The sequence below is a fragment of the Phyllobates terribilis genome, unplaced genomic scaffold (assembly GCF_046119375.1).
Source record: "Phyllobates terribilis strain yellow unplaced genomic scaffold, ASM4611937v1 Scaffold_404__1_contigs__length_1715579, whole genome shotgun sequence".
In the NCBI taxonomy this organism is placed as follows: Eukaryota; Metazoa; Chordata; class Amphibia; order Anura; family Dendrobatidae; genus Phyllobates; species Phyllobates terribilis.
Genome location: NW_027363164.1, coordinates 918,757 through 932,748, shown reverse-complemented (window position 1 = coordinate 932,748; position 13,992 = coordinate 918,757). Strand labels below are relative to the sequence as shown.

General features: G+C 42.2%; 7 non-coding genes across 7 annotated transcripts; all 7 read right to left on the bottom strand.

The window, feature by feature from the left end:
* Window positions 1–16: 16 nt before the first annotated feature.
* LOC141225454 (U2 spliceosomal RNA) lies at window positions 17–207 on the bottom strand. Its single transcript, XR_012292728.1, has one exon. It is a non-coding gene; the product is annotated as a U2 spliceosomal RNA (small nuclear RNA).
* Window positions 208–1,325: 1,118 nt separating this feature from the next.
* Window positions 1,326–1,516, bottom strand: LOC141225521 (U2 spliceosomal RNA). The gene has a single exon (XR_012292793.1). It is a non-coding gene; the product is annotated as a U2 spliceosomal RNA (small nuclear RNA).
* Window positions 1,517–2,634: 1,118 nt separating this feature from the next.
* On the bottom strand, window positions 2,635–2,820 carry LOC141225649 (U2 spliceosomal RNA). Its single transcript, XR_012292915.1, has one exon. It is a non-coding gene; the product is annotated as a U2 spliceosomal RNA (small nuclear RNA).
* A 6,470-nt stretch (window positions 2,821–9,290) lies between these two features.
* On the bottom strand, window positions 9,291–9,481 carry LOC141225554 (U2 spliceosomal RNA). The gene has a single exon (XR_012292826.1). It is a non-coding gene; the product is annotated as a U2 spliceosomal RNA (small nuclear RNA).
* Window positions 9,482–10,597: 1,116 nt separating this feature from the next.
* Window positions 10,598–10,788, bottom strand: LOC141225453 (U2 spliceosomal RNA). The gene has a single exon (XR_012292727.1). It is a non-coding gene; the product is annotated as a U2 spliceosomal RNA (small nuclear RNA).
* A 1,115-nt stretch (window positions 10,789–11,903) lies between these two features.
* On the bottom strand, window positions 11,904–12,094 carry LOC141225553 (U2 spliceosomal RNA). The gene has a single exon (XR_012292825.1). It is a non-coding gene; the product is annotated as a U2 spliceosomal RNA (small nuclear RNA).
* Window positions 12,095–13,210: 1,116 nt separating this feature from the next.
* LOC141225452 (U2 spliceosomal RNA) lies at window positions 13,211–13,401 on the bottom strand. The gene has a single exon (XR_012292726.1). It is a non-coding gene; the product is annotated as a U2 spliceosomal RNA (small nuclear RNA).
* Window positions 13,402–13,992: the final 591 nt, after the last annotated feature.

Here is a 13,992-nt window from a genome sequence, read left to right as displayed (position 1 = left end):
AGAAACTGCATTAAAGAAGGGGTGCACCGGTCCTGGAGATACTGCAATACCAGGTCAATGCGTGGAGTGGACAGAGCAAGCTCTTTTTCCATCTCCCTGTTCTAAAAATCCATTTAATATATGGTCCCCAGATAGGGGACGTATCAGATATTAAACTGATAAGAACAGATACTACACTTGATCTTAGCCAAAAGGCCGAGAAGCGATAACCAGAATTGGTTTCAAACTACGGAGCCACCCAAGGATCCTGAAAAGTCCATTTGTGGAGATGAGCTCCTGGACTCCCGTTAAGAAGACATGTTGTCAACCTCTAGATCCCTTACATGCCTGCACTTTTCGGCTTGCTGCTGCTGCAATCCACGCGTTTTAGATCTGCATAACTCCACCTCTTTAAACACAGCACCTTCACCCCCTGCTGTTCCCACCCGCCTCAACACCGTTGGAAGGGAGGAGAACCAATTAAGGCGGGGGGTGGGGTGGAACGAGCAGCTGTCTACCCTTAGCAGGAGGGCTCCTGATTACATACCTCTCCTGCTGCTGCTGCTGCTGCTGGCTGTCCAGCAGCAGACTGAAGGTGGCTGCTGCTGTGCACAGGTATATAAAGGCTCAGAGCCTATTATGACACGCGCAGCCAGCGTTCCATTGCCACATTCCATCTACTGCAGGCAGGATACCTGGCTGGCTGAATGTCGCTGAGAAGCTCACAGAGACCGCCATAAGCAACAGTTTAACAGAATGCCACAGACTAATCAACCAAACTTTTTGGGTTGGGTTCTCTTTTATAGTCTGCAGGCATTAAATGAAAGAAGTCAGTGTTCCAGCAGAAGGAGACAACGTTTCAGAAAAGGCATTGTAGCAAACCAAAAAAGAAATTTTAAGCGCAGCAGAGTAACCAGCGCACATACCTGTTAGCTCAGGTGAGTTTAAAAGGCTGCTGTTGATAACAAGGGCATTTGCTAAATAGATGGTGTGTGTGCAACAATATACTGAAAGGTCAATTATATTGTGCAGCTTATCTCACCACCTGTAGTTATTTAGGTGAAAGCTCCAAAATGCTTGCCTAATATGTCTGTTTATCCAAAAGGAAGTAAAAAGGGAGAGCTAGAAAGATAGCATTGCATCACATTACATGGCAATGCAATGCACAGTTGCTGAAGTTGAACCAAAATGAGCTTGTAATCTGGCTTCTGCAACTTTGAACATGAAAAATCCAATGAGGAGAAGAAAAGCAAAGCCAAAGAGTCCATCCCAAAATCCGACAAACAAGCAAAATGAACAAAAAACATTGAATTCAATTCTTTCTGATTTTAGAAACTGCATTAAAGAAGGGGTGCATCGGTCCTGGAGATACTGCAATACCAGGTCAATGCGTGGAGTGGACAGAGCAAGCTCTTTTTCCATCTCCCTGTTCTAAAAATCCATTTAATATATGGTCCCCAGATAGGGGACGTATCAGATATTAAACTGATAAGAACAGATACTACACTTGATCTTAGCCAAAAGGCCGAGAAGCGATAACCAGAATTGGTTTCAAACTATGGAGCCACCCAAGGATCCTGAAAAGTCCATTTGTGGAGATGAGCTCCTGGACTCCCGTTAAGAAGACATGTTGTCAACCTCTAGATCCCTTACATGCCTGCACTTTTCGGCTTGCTGCTGCTGCAATCCACGCGTTTTAGATCTGCATAACTCCACCTCTTTAAACACAGCACCTTCACCCCCTGCTGTTCCCACCCGCCTCAACACCGTTGGAAGGGAGGAGAACCAATTAAGGCGGGGGGTGGGGTGGAACGAGCAGCTGTCTACCCTTAGCAGGAGGGCTCCTGATTACATACCTCTCCTGCTGCTGCTGCTGCTGCTGGCTGTCCAGCAGCAGACTGAAGGTGGCTGCTGCTGTGCACAGGTATATAAAGGCTCAGAGCCTATTATGACACGCGCAGCCAGCGTTCCATTGCCACATTCCATCTACTGCAGGCAGGATACCTGGCTGGCTGAATGTCGCTGAGAAGCTCACAGAGACCGCCATAAGCAACAGTTTAACAGAATGCCACAGACTAATCAACCAAACTTTTTGGGTTGGGTTCTCTTTTATAGTCTGCAGGCATTAAATGAAAGAAGTCAGTGTTCCAGCAGAAGGAGACAACGTTTCAGAAAAGGCATTGTAGCAAACCAAAAAAGAAATTTTAAGCGCAGCAGAGTAACCAGCGCACATACCTGTTAGCTCAGGTGAGTTTAAAAGGCTGCTGTTGATAACAAGGGCATTTGCTAAATAGATGGTGTGTGTGCAACAATATACTGAAAGGTCAATTATATTGTGCAGCTTATCTCACCACCTGTAGTTATTTAGGTGAAAGCTCCAAAATGCTTGCCTAATATGTCTGTTTATCCAAAAGGAAGTAAAAAGGGAGAGCTAGAAAGATAGCATTGCATCACATTACATGGCAATGCAATGCACAGTTGCTGAAGTTGAACCAAAATGAGCTTGTAATCTGGCTTCTGCAACTTTGAACATGAAAAATCCAATGAGGAGAAGAAAAGCAAAGCCAAAGAGTCCATCCCAAAATCCGACAAACAAGCAAAATGAACAAAAAACATTGAATTCAATTCTTTCTGATTTTAGAAACTGCATTAAAGAAGGGGTGCACCGGTCCTGGAGATACTGCAATACCAGGTCAATGCGTGGAGTGGACAGAGCAAGCTCTTTTTCCATCTCCCTGTTCTAAAAATCCATTTAATATATGGTCCCCAGATAGGGGACGTATCAGATATTAAACTGATAAGAACAGATTTTTTTTAATTTGGCTATCCCCTCACAGGGATAAAACCAGTTTTATTTAAAAATTACACAGATGTACAGAAATAAAAGCAACATTTTACATCATTACAAATTTTTATACATTGTCTCGAAACATACGAGACTTAAAAACATAAATTATTCAAATAGGATAAAAATTTGCATATATTCAAATTAATAAAATGTTACAAAAATTCAAAATGTGTTCCATACATTGACATCCCATTTTAGGGAGATATTTGGATTATTTTTTTTATCTAATAAAAAATATACATACATTTCACTTAAACAAAAACTAAAAACATCATTTAAAGACAATTCATCATGATTAAAAATTAAAATATTTCGGGCTTTCCAGAGAGCTATTTTGGCGCAATTTATTGTCTTCCATGCCATAATTTTTTGGTCTTCTGTTGGGCATTCCATAAGTCCATAAAGTATTGTGGCGTAGTTAAAGTCTTTGAGGTCTGCCACTTTTTCCATCAGAGGGAGCAATTTTCTCCAGAACGCTTTTGCAAAAGGACAAGTCCATAGTAGATGTTTCACTGATTCCTCCTCTTGACATCCGCTTCTTGGGCAAATGGCAGACCTCACGAGTCCTCTTCTATGTTGGAATGCCCGGCACGGAAGACATTGGTGTGCGCAGCTCCAAGCCAAATCTTTCTGTATATTAAAAAGATATTTTGCATTAATGACTTTCCATATATTCAATATTTGTTCATCATCATAGCGCTCAATGTTACATAACTCTTCATTTTTACAAAGACTTTTAATTAATTTCTTACTATTTTGTAGATCTCCCGCTTCTTTACCCCCTAAATTAAAATGAATCACTATTTTTTCTAAAATTAAATAATGCGTTGGCAGTTTAAAAGCATATGGAGATGATAAAACCGTTTCAAACCACCCAAACTTTCTCATAAAAAAACCAGTGTTATAACGCATAAAAAAGGACCAATAGTGATTTTTAAAAAGGGCATTAAAACAGAAGCAAAAAAATTTAATTAAAAGGAACCTACTAAAATCTGGAAAGTCTTTCCCACCTTTGAGCTTTGGTTTTGTTACAATTTCTCTTTTTAATTTCTCCATCTTAGAACTCCAGAAAAAAGTAAAACATGCTTTAGTGATCTTTTTTAAAATATTTACAGGGGGAGGGAAAACCAAACTCAAATACAATAAAAGAGGCAAAATGACCATTTTTATAATTAATACTTTACCCTCCATCGTTAATTTTCTCATATTCCACATACATATTTTCGTATTCACTTTCTGAGCTACCGCCTCCCAGTTATTTAGACCATTATTGGATTCACAGAAAGAAATACCTAAAATATTAATAGAGTCAGTTATTGGAATAAAAACATCGTGTAAAATCATCTCCCCAATATTTAAAATACTACTCTTATTAAAATTAACCTTAAAACCAGAAGCTGTACAAAAGGATTGGATCTGTTTGAGTGAGTTTTGTAGTGATGGTGCATCTCGGCAAAGGACCGCCACATCGTCCATGTAACCCACCACTTTTGCTTCTGTTCCTTTGCTTCCAGGTAGAGGGATACCACATATTTGTCTATCTCTACGGATTGCACATAAAAGTGGCTCAAGAGCACAAATAAAAAGTAGTGGGGACAGGGGGCACCCCTGTTTTACCCCTGATTTTAAAAAAACATCTTGTGTCTTGAAACCATTTACTAAAATCTTACTTGTGCAGTCCTTATAAAACGCTTTAAGAGATAATAAAAACCTTTCTGGTATGCCCATTTTTTCTAAAACCTTAAAAAGATAAAAATGAGAAATCTGATCAAAAGCTTTTTCGAAGTCAATTGATAAAATTGCCATCTTCCCTTTTCTGTTTTTAATGTCTTCAATACAGTCTTTAACAAGGTTTAGATTGTCCCAGATACTGCGCTCAGGCACACCACATACTTGGTTTGAGTGGATTATTTTTCCTATAATTTTTTTAAGGCGGTTTGCACAAATTTTTGCCATTATTTTATAGTCACAGTTTAGTAGGGTTATAGGTCTCCAGTTTTTTAAGTCTGTCTTATCACCTTTCTTATATAATAATGAGACCTCCCCTTTTTTCCAGGATTTTAATAAAACCTTATCATTAAAAACTTCAGTAAAAACATAAAACAGATCCTCTTTTAAAATATCATAAAATTTTACATAAAACTCTATAGGAATACCGTCTGATCCAGGGACTTTTCCAATTTTAAAACTTTTTATGGTTTGTAAAATTTCTTCTTCTGTTATGTTTTGTGATAAAAACTCTTGGGAGGCGGTATCTAAAACAGATGTTATTTCTTCTAGAGAATTTTGCATTATATTTTCATCTATTCTTTTATCATTAAAAAGATTAAAATAGTAACCATGTACCTTTTCCAAAATTTTTCCCATATTTTTCTCTCCATCTATATCTTCAATTACTGTTTTTTTCTCTCTAATTTTTTTAAAAAAATATCTAGAACATTTTTCGTCTTCCTCCACGTGTTTTATTCTGGAGCGGAAAATGAGCTCTTTCCCTTTTTGTTCTAGTGATTTTGTTATTTCTTCTTTCAGTATTTTAATATCTTTTTCTACTTCTAGACCATTTTCTCTAAGTTTATATAAGGTCTGTAACCGGGTATTTAAATTATTATATAATTCTAGCTTTTCTTTTGCTTTATATATGCTTTTCTTAATAAAAAAATCTTTTATTTTTTTTTTCATTTTATCCCACCAGGCACTTATAGGGACATTTACATCTTTCTTCCTCCTGCAGTTTTTATAAAATTCAATAAAATCCGATAAAATCTTAGAATCATTTAAAAGGGATACATTCATTTTCCAAGTTTTTTTCCCACATTTTTTATTAGCATTAATTTTTACACTAAAAGATAAAAATTTATGATCTGAGAAGATATTATCGTGGGTTTCACATTTATCAGGTAAAATTTGTTCTGAACCGAATATAAAATCTATTCTTGAACTGCAATTTAAATTGCTCCAGGTAAAGCCGGCTTCTACTGAACTAGTCTTGTTGCATTCTTTATAAATATCAACAAGTCTAAAATCACTTAAAATATTACTTAACATACCGGTAGTTTTGTCATAGTTTCTACTTACGGCTGTAGAGCGCCGACTTTCACCCTTTAAAATACAATTAAAATCACCTGCCAAGATAAAAGGTTCAGAGGTATTAATAAATAATGGTAAAATCTCTAACATGTCAGCTCTTTCATTTTTATCTGGGGACCCATAAAAATTTAAAAATTGCCATTTTACACCATTAATAAAAGCTTTAACTAATAACATACGACCTGGTAAAATCTCTTGGATAAAATCAATTTGAACGTTTCCCTTAAAAAGTATAGCTATCCCTGCTGATCCGGTAACATTTGACCCGGACCACACTGATGGGCCACATTTCCAATCCTCTTTGTATTTTTTGTAGGATACTGTGTGCGGGATATTGCATTCCTGTAAAAAGAAGACGGAAGCCGTAAGACAAGTTAAAAAATTAAATAATGTTACTCTTCTGGTTTTTGATTTTAGACCCCTCACATTGAGGGAAATGCCCTTAAGTTCTGCCATTGGAGGAAAGTAAAAAAATTATATAAAACAGAAATACGGAACTTACTTCCTATCCGCTGAACCGGCCAGACCACTTACGCTCGAGCTACTTCCCTCGTCCGAATTTATCGTAAGTAAGGACTCCATGGAGGAGGAACTTGACTCACCAAGACAATGACCCAACGCTACATGTGAGTAGCTTGGGAGACAACTAAGAGGAACAGCACCCTGGGTCTCCATGGGCTGGCCATTCAGATCCTTATCAGGTGGGTCCCCAGGTGGCTCCCCTGCACCCAGGGGAGGCCGACACACAGGGGAAGGTTGGGTACAAGGCAATGTACCCGAGCTCACGGAGCTGGCAAGGCCCGGCTCCCCACCGGGGTCAGCAGGGTCCGGGACTTTTGGGGGACCAACGTCCACCTCCCCACCAGGAGATGTGTCCATCTGATCCCCATCAGCCGCTCCATTCGAACCATCTTTCTTCCCTCTTTTCTTTTTATGGGGACCCACCGTAGTCCAGTTAGCCTCAGACTCAGGCCCAGGAAACCCAGTTTTTGCCTCGGGCTCGGTGTCAACCTTCTGCCGGTCTCTTTTGGTTTTACCGATCATGCCCTTTTGTTCCTTTTCTGCCTTTCTTTTAGCCTCCCTGTTGTCTTGGTGCCAACTTTTCCTCACTGCTTGGGAGTTACCCTTCATTACCTCTGAGCTTTCCTCATCACTCGAATTGCCCTCTTTGCTCGCTGAGGCTCCAGGTTGTTGTTCCTCCTCCTGAGGGGTGGTCTGACCTGTTGGTTCATTTTCGGATGTCCTGGCCTTTTCCTTCCGTCTCTGTTCGGCCTCCCAGAACCTATGTGGGCATGAAAAATAAAAATGACCAGGTTTTTGGCAGAAATTACATTTTTTATCATGAGGACATTCTTTGGTGTCATGTTCTGTACTAGCACAGTTTCTACAGGTTGCCTCACAGTCATCCTTAAAATGGCCATATTTTCCACAGTTTCTACAAAAGGGTGGCATACCAGAAAAAAAGAAGTCTCCATTTGAGGAACCTATTTTAAAACGTGCAGGAGGGAGTTTCACACCGCCTGGGAAATTAGGGTCTCTTTCACATGTTACTAGAAATTTCCATTTGGACGTCCATATGTGAAACTCATTAAGTACTTTCCCTATACATTTTACACTTTTAAAGTACATTGAAAGAAAACATGTTAGTTCCACTGAAGTAACGAAAGGAGAAAATACTTTAAGGATTACCATTTTTACCTCATCCAGGACGTGCTCGATAACTTGTATTCCTTTTAGAATAGGATTGTTTTTTGCCTTTCTGGCTCTTACCAGGACATCCTGAAAAATGCCTTCCCCGGTGAAGGTGATGTCATAATCGCCACGCCTCGGATAATCCTGGATAGAGAGAATCTCGTTCTTCTGCACATGAAAGAGCCCTTCAAGCACGTCCTGGACTACGTACCGCAATTTCCTTTCATCACTTCCGCCCTCTGTGAAATGAATACGGATAGTGTTTTTAAGCCTCGCATAGTGAGGCACGAGGTTGGGGTCAACCTCCATGGTAACGCAACAAGAAAAAGCAAATCGCAAACCGCTTGCAATCTGCGCCTTTCAGAGTTCTGTAAACAGAAACACCTGAGAGGCTGGGGGGGATCGCAACCCGTTACCCTGGGACTAAGCCCTCTCCCAATAGCAGCAGGCAGGGGAGCCCACCGAAGTGGGTCACCCTGCAAGGCCGAGGAGAGGGGTACCCGAGTACCTTCTGGACCACAGTCGCCTGTACAAGACACTTGACCGCAGCCAAAAGGCCGAGAAGCGATAACCAGAATTGGTTTCAAACTACGGAGCCACCCAAGGATCCTGAAAAGTCCATTTGTGGAGATGAGCTCCTGGACTCCCGTTAAGAAGACATGTTGTCAACCTCTAGATCCCTTACATGCCTGCACTTTTCGGCTTGCTGCTGCTGCAATCCACGCGTTTTAGATCTGCATAACTCCACCTCTTTAAACACAGCACCTTCACCCCCTGCTGTTCCCACCCGCCTCAACACCGTTGGAAGGGAGGAGAACCAATTAAGGCGGGGGGTGGGGTGGAACGAGCAGCTGTCTACCCTTAGCAGGAGGGCTCCTGATTACATACCTCTCCTGCTGCTGCTGCTGCTGGCTGTCCAGCAGCAGACTGAAGGTGGCTGCTGCTGTGCACAGGTATATAAAGGCTCAGAGCCTATTATGACACGCGCAGCCAGCGTTCCATTGCCACATTCCATCTACTGCAGGCAGGATACCTGGCTGGCTGAATGTCGCTGAGAAGCTCACAGAGACCGCCATAAGCAACAGTTTAACAGAATGCCACAGACTAATCAACCAAACTTTTTGGGTTGGGTTCTCTTTTATAGTCTGCAGGCATTAAATGAAAGAAGTCAGTGTTCCAGCAGAAGGAGACAACGTTTCAGAAAAGGCATTGTAGCAAACCAAAAAAGAAATTTTAAGCGCAGCAGAGTAACCAGCGCACATACCTGTTAGCTCAGGTGAGTTTAAAAGGCTGCTGTTGATAACAAGGGCATTTGCTAAATAGATGGTGTGTGTGCAACAATATACTGAAAGGTCAATTATATTGTGCAGCTTATCTCACCACCTGTAGTTATTTAGGTGAAAGCTCCAAAATGCTTGCCTAATATGTCTGTTTATCCAAAAGGAAGTAAAAAGGGAGAGCTAGAAAGATAGCATTGCATCACATTACATGGCAATGCAATGCACAGTTGCTGAAGTTGAACCAAAATGAGCTTGTAATCTGGCTTCTGCAACTTTGAACATGAAAAATCCAATGAGGAGAAGAAAAGCAAAGCCAAAGAGTCCATCCCAAAATCCGACAAACAAGCAAAATGAACAAAAAACATTGAATTCAATTCTTTCTGATTTTAGAAACTGCATTAAAGAAGGGGTGCACCGGTCCTGGAGATACTGCAATACCAGGTCAATGCGTGGAGTGGACAGAGCAAGCTCTTTTTCCATCTCCCTGTTCTAAAAATCCATTTAATATATGGTCCCCAGATAGGGGATGTATCAGATATTAAACTGATAAGAACAGATACTACACTTGATCTTAGCCAAAAGGCCGAGAAGCGATAACCAGAATTGGTTTCAAACTACGGAGCCACCCAAGGATCCTGAAAAGTCCATTTGTGGAGATGAGCTCCTGGACTCCCGTTAAGAAGACATGTTGTCAACCTCTAGATCCCTTACATGCCTGCACTTTTCGGCTTGCTGCTGCTGCAATCCACGCGTTTTATATCTGCATAACTCCACCTCTTTAAACACAGCACCTTCACCCCCTGCTGTTCCCACCCGCCTCAACACCGTTGGAAGGGAGGAGAACCAATTAAGGCGGGGGGTGGGGTGGAACGAGCAGCTGTCTACCCTTAGCAGGAGGGCTCCTGATTACATACCTCTCCTGCTGCTGCTGCTGCTGGCTGTCCAGCAGCAGACTGAAGGTGGCTGCTGCTGTGCACAGGTATATAAAGGCTCAGAGCCTATTATGACACGCGCAGCCAGCGTTCCATTGCCACATTCCATCTACTGCAGGCAGGATACCTGGCTGGCTGAATGTCGCTGAGAAGCTCACAGAGACCGCCATAAGCAACAGTTTAACAGAATGCCACAGACTAATCAACCAAACTTTTTGGGTTGGGTTCTCTTTTATAGTCTGCAGGCATTAAATGAAAGAAGTCAGTGTTCCAGCAGAAGGAGACAACGTTTCAGAAAAGGCATTGTAGCAAACCAAAAAAGAAATTTTAAGCGCAGCAGAGTAACCAGCGCACATACCTGTTAGCTCAGGTGAGTTTAAAAGGCTGCTGTTGATAACAAGGGCATTTGCTAAATAGATGGTGTGTGTGCAACAATATACTGAAAGGTCAATTATATTGTGCAGCTTATCTCACCACCTGTAGTTATTTAGGTGAAAGCTCCAAAATGCTTGCCTAATATGTCTGTTTATCCAAAAGGAAGTAAAAAGGGAGAGCTAGAAAGATAGCATTGCATCACATTACATGGCAATGCAATGCACAGTTGCTGAAGTTGAACCAAAATGAGCTTGTAATCTGGCTTCTGCAACTTTGAACATGAAAAATCCAATGAGGAGAAGAAAAGCAAAGCCAAAGAGTCCATCCCAAAATCCGACAAACAAGCAAAATGAACAAAAAAACATTGAATTCAATTCTTTCTGATTTTAGAAACTGCATTAAAGAAGGGGTGCACCGGTCCTGGAGATACTGCAATACCAGGTCAATGCGTGGAGTGGACAGAGCAAGCTCTTTTTCCATCTCCCTGTTCTAAAAATCCATTTAATATATGGTCCCCAGATAGGGGACGTATCAGATATTAAACTGATAAGAACAGATACTACACTTGATCTTAGCCAAAAGGCCGAGAAGCGATAACCAGAATTGGTTTCAAACTACGGAGCCACCCAAGGATCCTGAAAAGTCCATTTGTGGAGATGAGCTCCTGGACTCCCGTTAAGAAGACATGTTGTCAACCTCTAGATCCCTTACATGCCTGCACTTTTCGGCTTGCTGCTGCTGCAATCCACGCGTTTTAGATCTGCATAACTCCACCTCTTTAAACACAGCACCTTCACCCCCTGCTGTTCCCACCCGCCTCAACACCGTTGGAAGGGAGGAGAACCAATTAAGGCGGGGGGTGGGGTGGAACGAGCAGCTGTCTACCCTTAGCAGGAGGGCTCCTGATTACATACCTCTCCTGCTGCTGCTGCTGCTGGCTGTCCAGCAGCAGACTGAAGGTGGTTGCTGCTGTGCACAGGTATATAAAGGCTCAGAGCCTATTATGACACGCGCAGCCAGCGTTCCATTGCCACATTCCATCTACTGCAGGCAGGATACCTGGCTGGCTGAATGTCGCTGAGAAGCTCACAGAGACCGCCATAAGCAACAGTTTAACAGAATGCCACAGACTAATCAACCAAACTTTTTGGGTTGGGTTCTCTTTTATAGTCTGCAGGCATTAAATGAAAGAAGTCAGTGTTCCAGCAGAAGGAGACAACGTTTCAGAAAAGGCATTGTAGCAAACCAAAAAAGAAATTTTAAGCGCAGCAGAGTAACCAGCGCACATACCTGTTAGCTCAGGTGAGTTTAAAAGGCTGCTGTTGATAACAAGGGCATTTGCTAAATAGATGGTGTGTGTGCAACAATATACTGAAAGGTCAATTATATTGTGCAGCTTATCTCACCACCTGTAGTTATTTAGGTGAAAGCTCCAAAATGCTTGCCTAATATGTCTGTTTATCCAAAAGGAAGTAAAAAGGGAGAGCTAGAAAGATAGCATTGCATCACATTACATGGCAATGCAATGCACAGTTGCTGAAGTTGAACCAAAATGAGCTTGTAATCTGGCTTCTGCAACTTTGAACATGAAAAATCCAATGAGGAGAAGAAAAGCAAAGCCAAAGAGTCCATCCCAAAATCCGACAAACAAGCAAAATGAACAAAAAACATTGAATTCAATTCTTTCTGATTTTAGAAACTGCATTAAAGAAGGGGTGCACCGGTCCTGGAGATACTGCAATACCAGGTCAATGCGTGGAGTGGACAGAGCAAGCTCTTTTTCCATCTCCCTGTTCTAAAAATCCATTTAATATATGGTCCCCAGATAGGGGATGTATCAGATATTAAACTGATAAGAACAGATACTACACTTGATCTTAGCCAAAAGGCCGAGAAGCGATAACCAGAATTGGTTTCAAACTACGGAGCCACCCAAGGATCCTGAAAAGTCCATTTGTGGAGATGAGCTCCTGGACTCCCGTTAAGAAGACATGTTGTCAACCTCTAGATCCCTTACATGCCTGCACTTTTCGGCTTGCTGCTGCTGCAATCCACGCGTTTTATATCTGCATAACTCCACCTCTTTAAACACAGCACCTTCACCCCCTGCTGTTCCCACCCGCCTCAACACCGTTGGAAGGGAGGAGAACCAATTAAGGCGGGGGGTGGGGTGGAACGAGCAGCTGTCTACCCTTAGCAGGAGGGCTCCTGATTACATACCTCTCCTGCTGCTGCTGCTGCTGGCTGTCCAGCAGCAGACTGAAGGTGGCTGCTGCTGTGCACAGGTATATAAAGGCTCAGAGCCTATTATGACACGCGCAGCCAGCGTTCCATTGCCACATTCCATCTACTGCAGGCAGGATACCTGGCTGGCTGAATGTCGCTGAGAAGCTCACAGAGACCGCCATAAGCAACAGTTTAACAGAATGCCACAGACTAATCAACCAAACTTTTTGGGTTGGGTTCTCTTTTATAGTCTGCAGGCATTAAATGAAAGAAGTCAGTGTTCCAGCAGAAGGAGACAACGTTTCAGAAAAGGCATTGTAGCAAACCAAAAAAGAAATTTTAAGCGCAGCAGAGTAACCAGCGCACATACCTGTTAGCTCAGGTGAGTTTAAAAGGCTGCTGTTGATAACAAGGGCATTTGCTAAATAGATGGTGTGTGTGCAACAATATACTGAAAGGTCAATTATATTGTGCAGCTTATCTCACCACCTGTAGTTATTTAGGTGAAAGCTCCAAAATGCTTGCCTAATATGTCTGTTTATCCAAAAGGAAGTAAAAAGGGAGAGCTAGAAAGATAGCATTGCATCACATTACATGGCAATGCAATGCACAGTTGCTGAAGTTGAACCAAAATGAGCTTGTAATCTGGCTTCTGCAACTTTGAACATGAAAAATCCAATGAGGAGAAGAAAAGCAAAGCCAAAGAGTCCATCCCAAAATCCGACAAACAAGCAAAATGAACAAAAAAACATTGAATTCAATTCTTTCTGATTTTAGAAACTGCATTAAAGAAGGGGTGCACCGGTCCTGGAGATACTGCAATACCAGGTCAATGCGTGGAGTGGACAGAGCAAGCTCTTTTTCCATCTCCCTGTTCTAAAAATCCATTTAATATATGGTCCCCAGATAGGGGACGTATCAGATATTAAACTGATAAGAACAGATACTACACTTGATCTTAGCCAAAAGGCCGAGAAGCGATAACCAGAATTGGTTTCAAACTACGGAGCCACCCAAGGATCCTGAAAAGTCCATTTGTGGAGATGAGCTCCTGGACTCCCGTTAAGAAGACATGTTGTCAACCTCTAGATCCCTTACATGCCTGCACTTTTCGGCTTGCTGCTGCTGCAATCCATGCGTTTTAGATCTGCATAACTCCACCTCTTTAAACACAGCACCTTCACCCCCTGCTGTTCCCACCCGCCTCAACACCGTTGGAAGGGAGGAGAACCAATTAAGGCGGGGGGTGGGGTGGAACGAGCAGCTGTCTACCCTTAGCAGGAGGGCTCCTGATTACATACCTCTCCTGCTGCTGCTGCTGCTGGCTGTCCAGCAGCAGACTGAAGGTGGCTGCTGCTGTGCACAGGTATATAAAGGCTCAGAGCCTATTATGACACGCGCAGCCAGCGTTCCATTGCCACATTCCATCTACTGCAGGCAGGATACCTGGCTGGCTGAATGTCGCTGAGAAGCTCACAGAGACCGCCATAAGCAACAGTTTAACAGAATGCCACAGACTAATCAACCAAACTTTTTGGGTTGGGTTCTCTTTTATAGTCTGCAGGCATTAAAT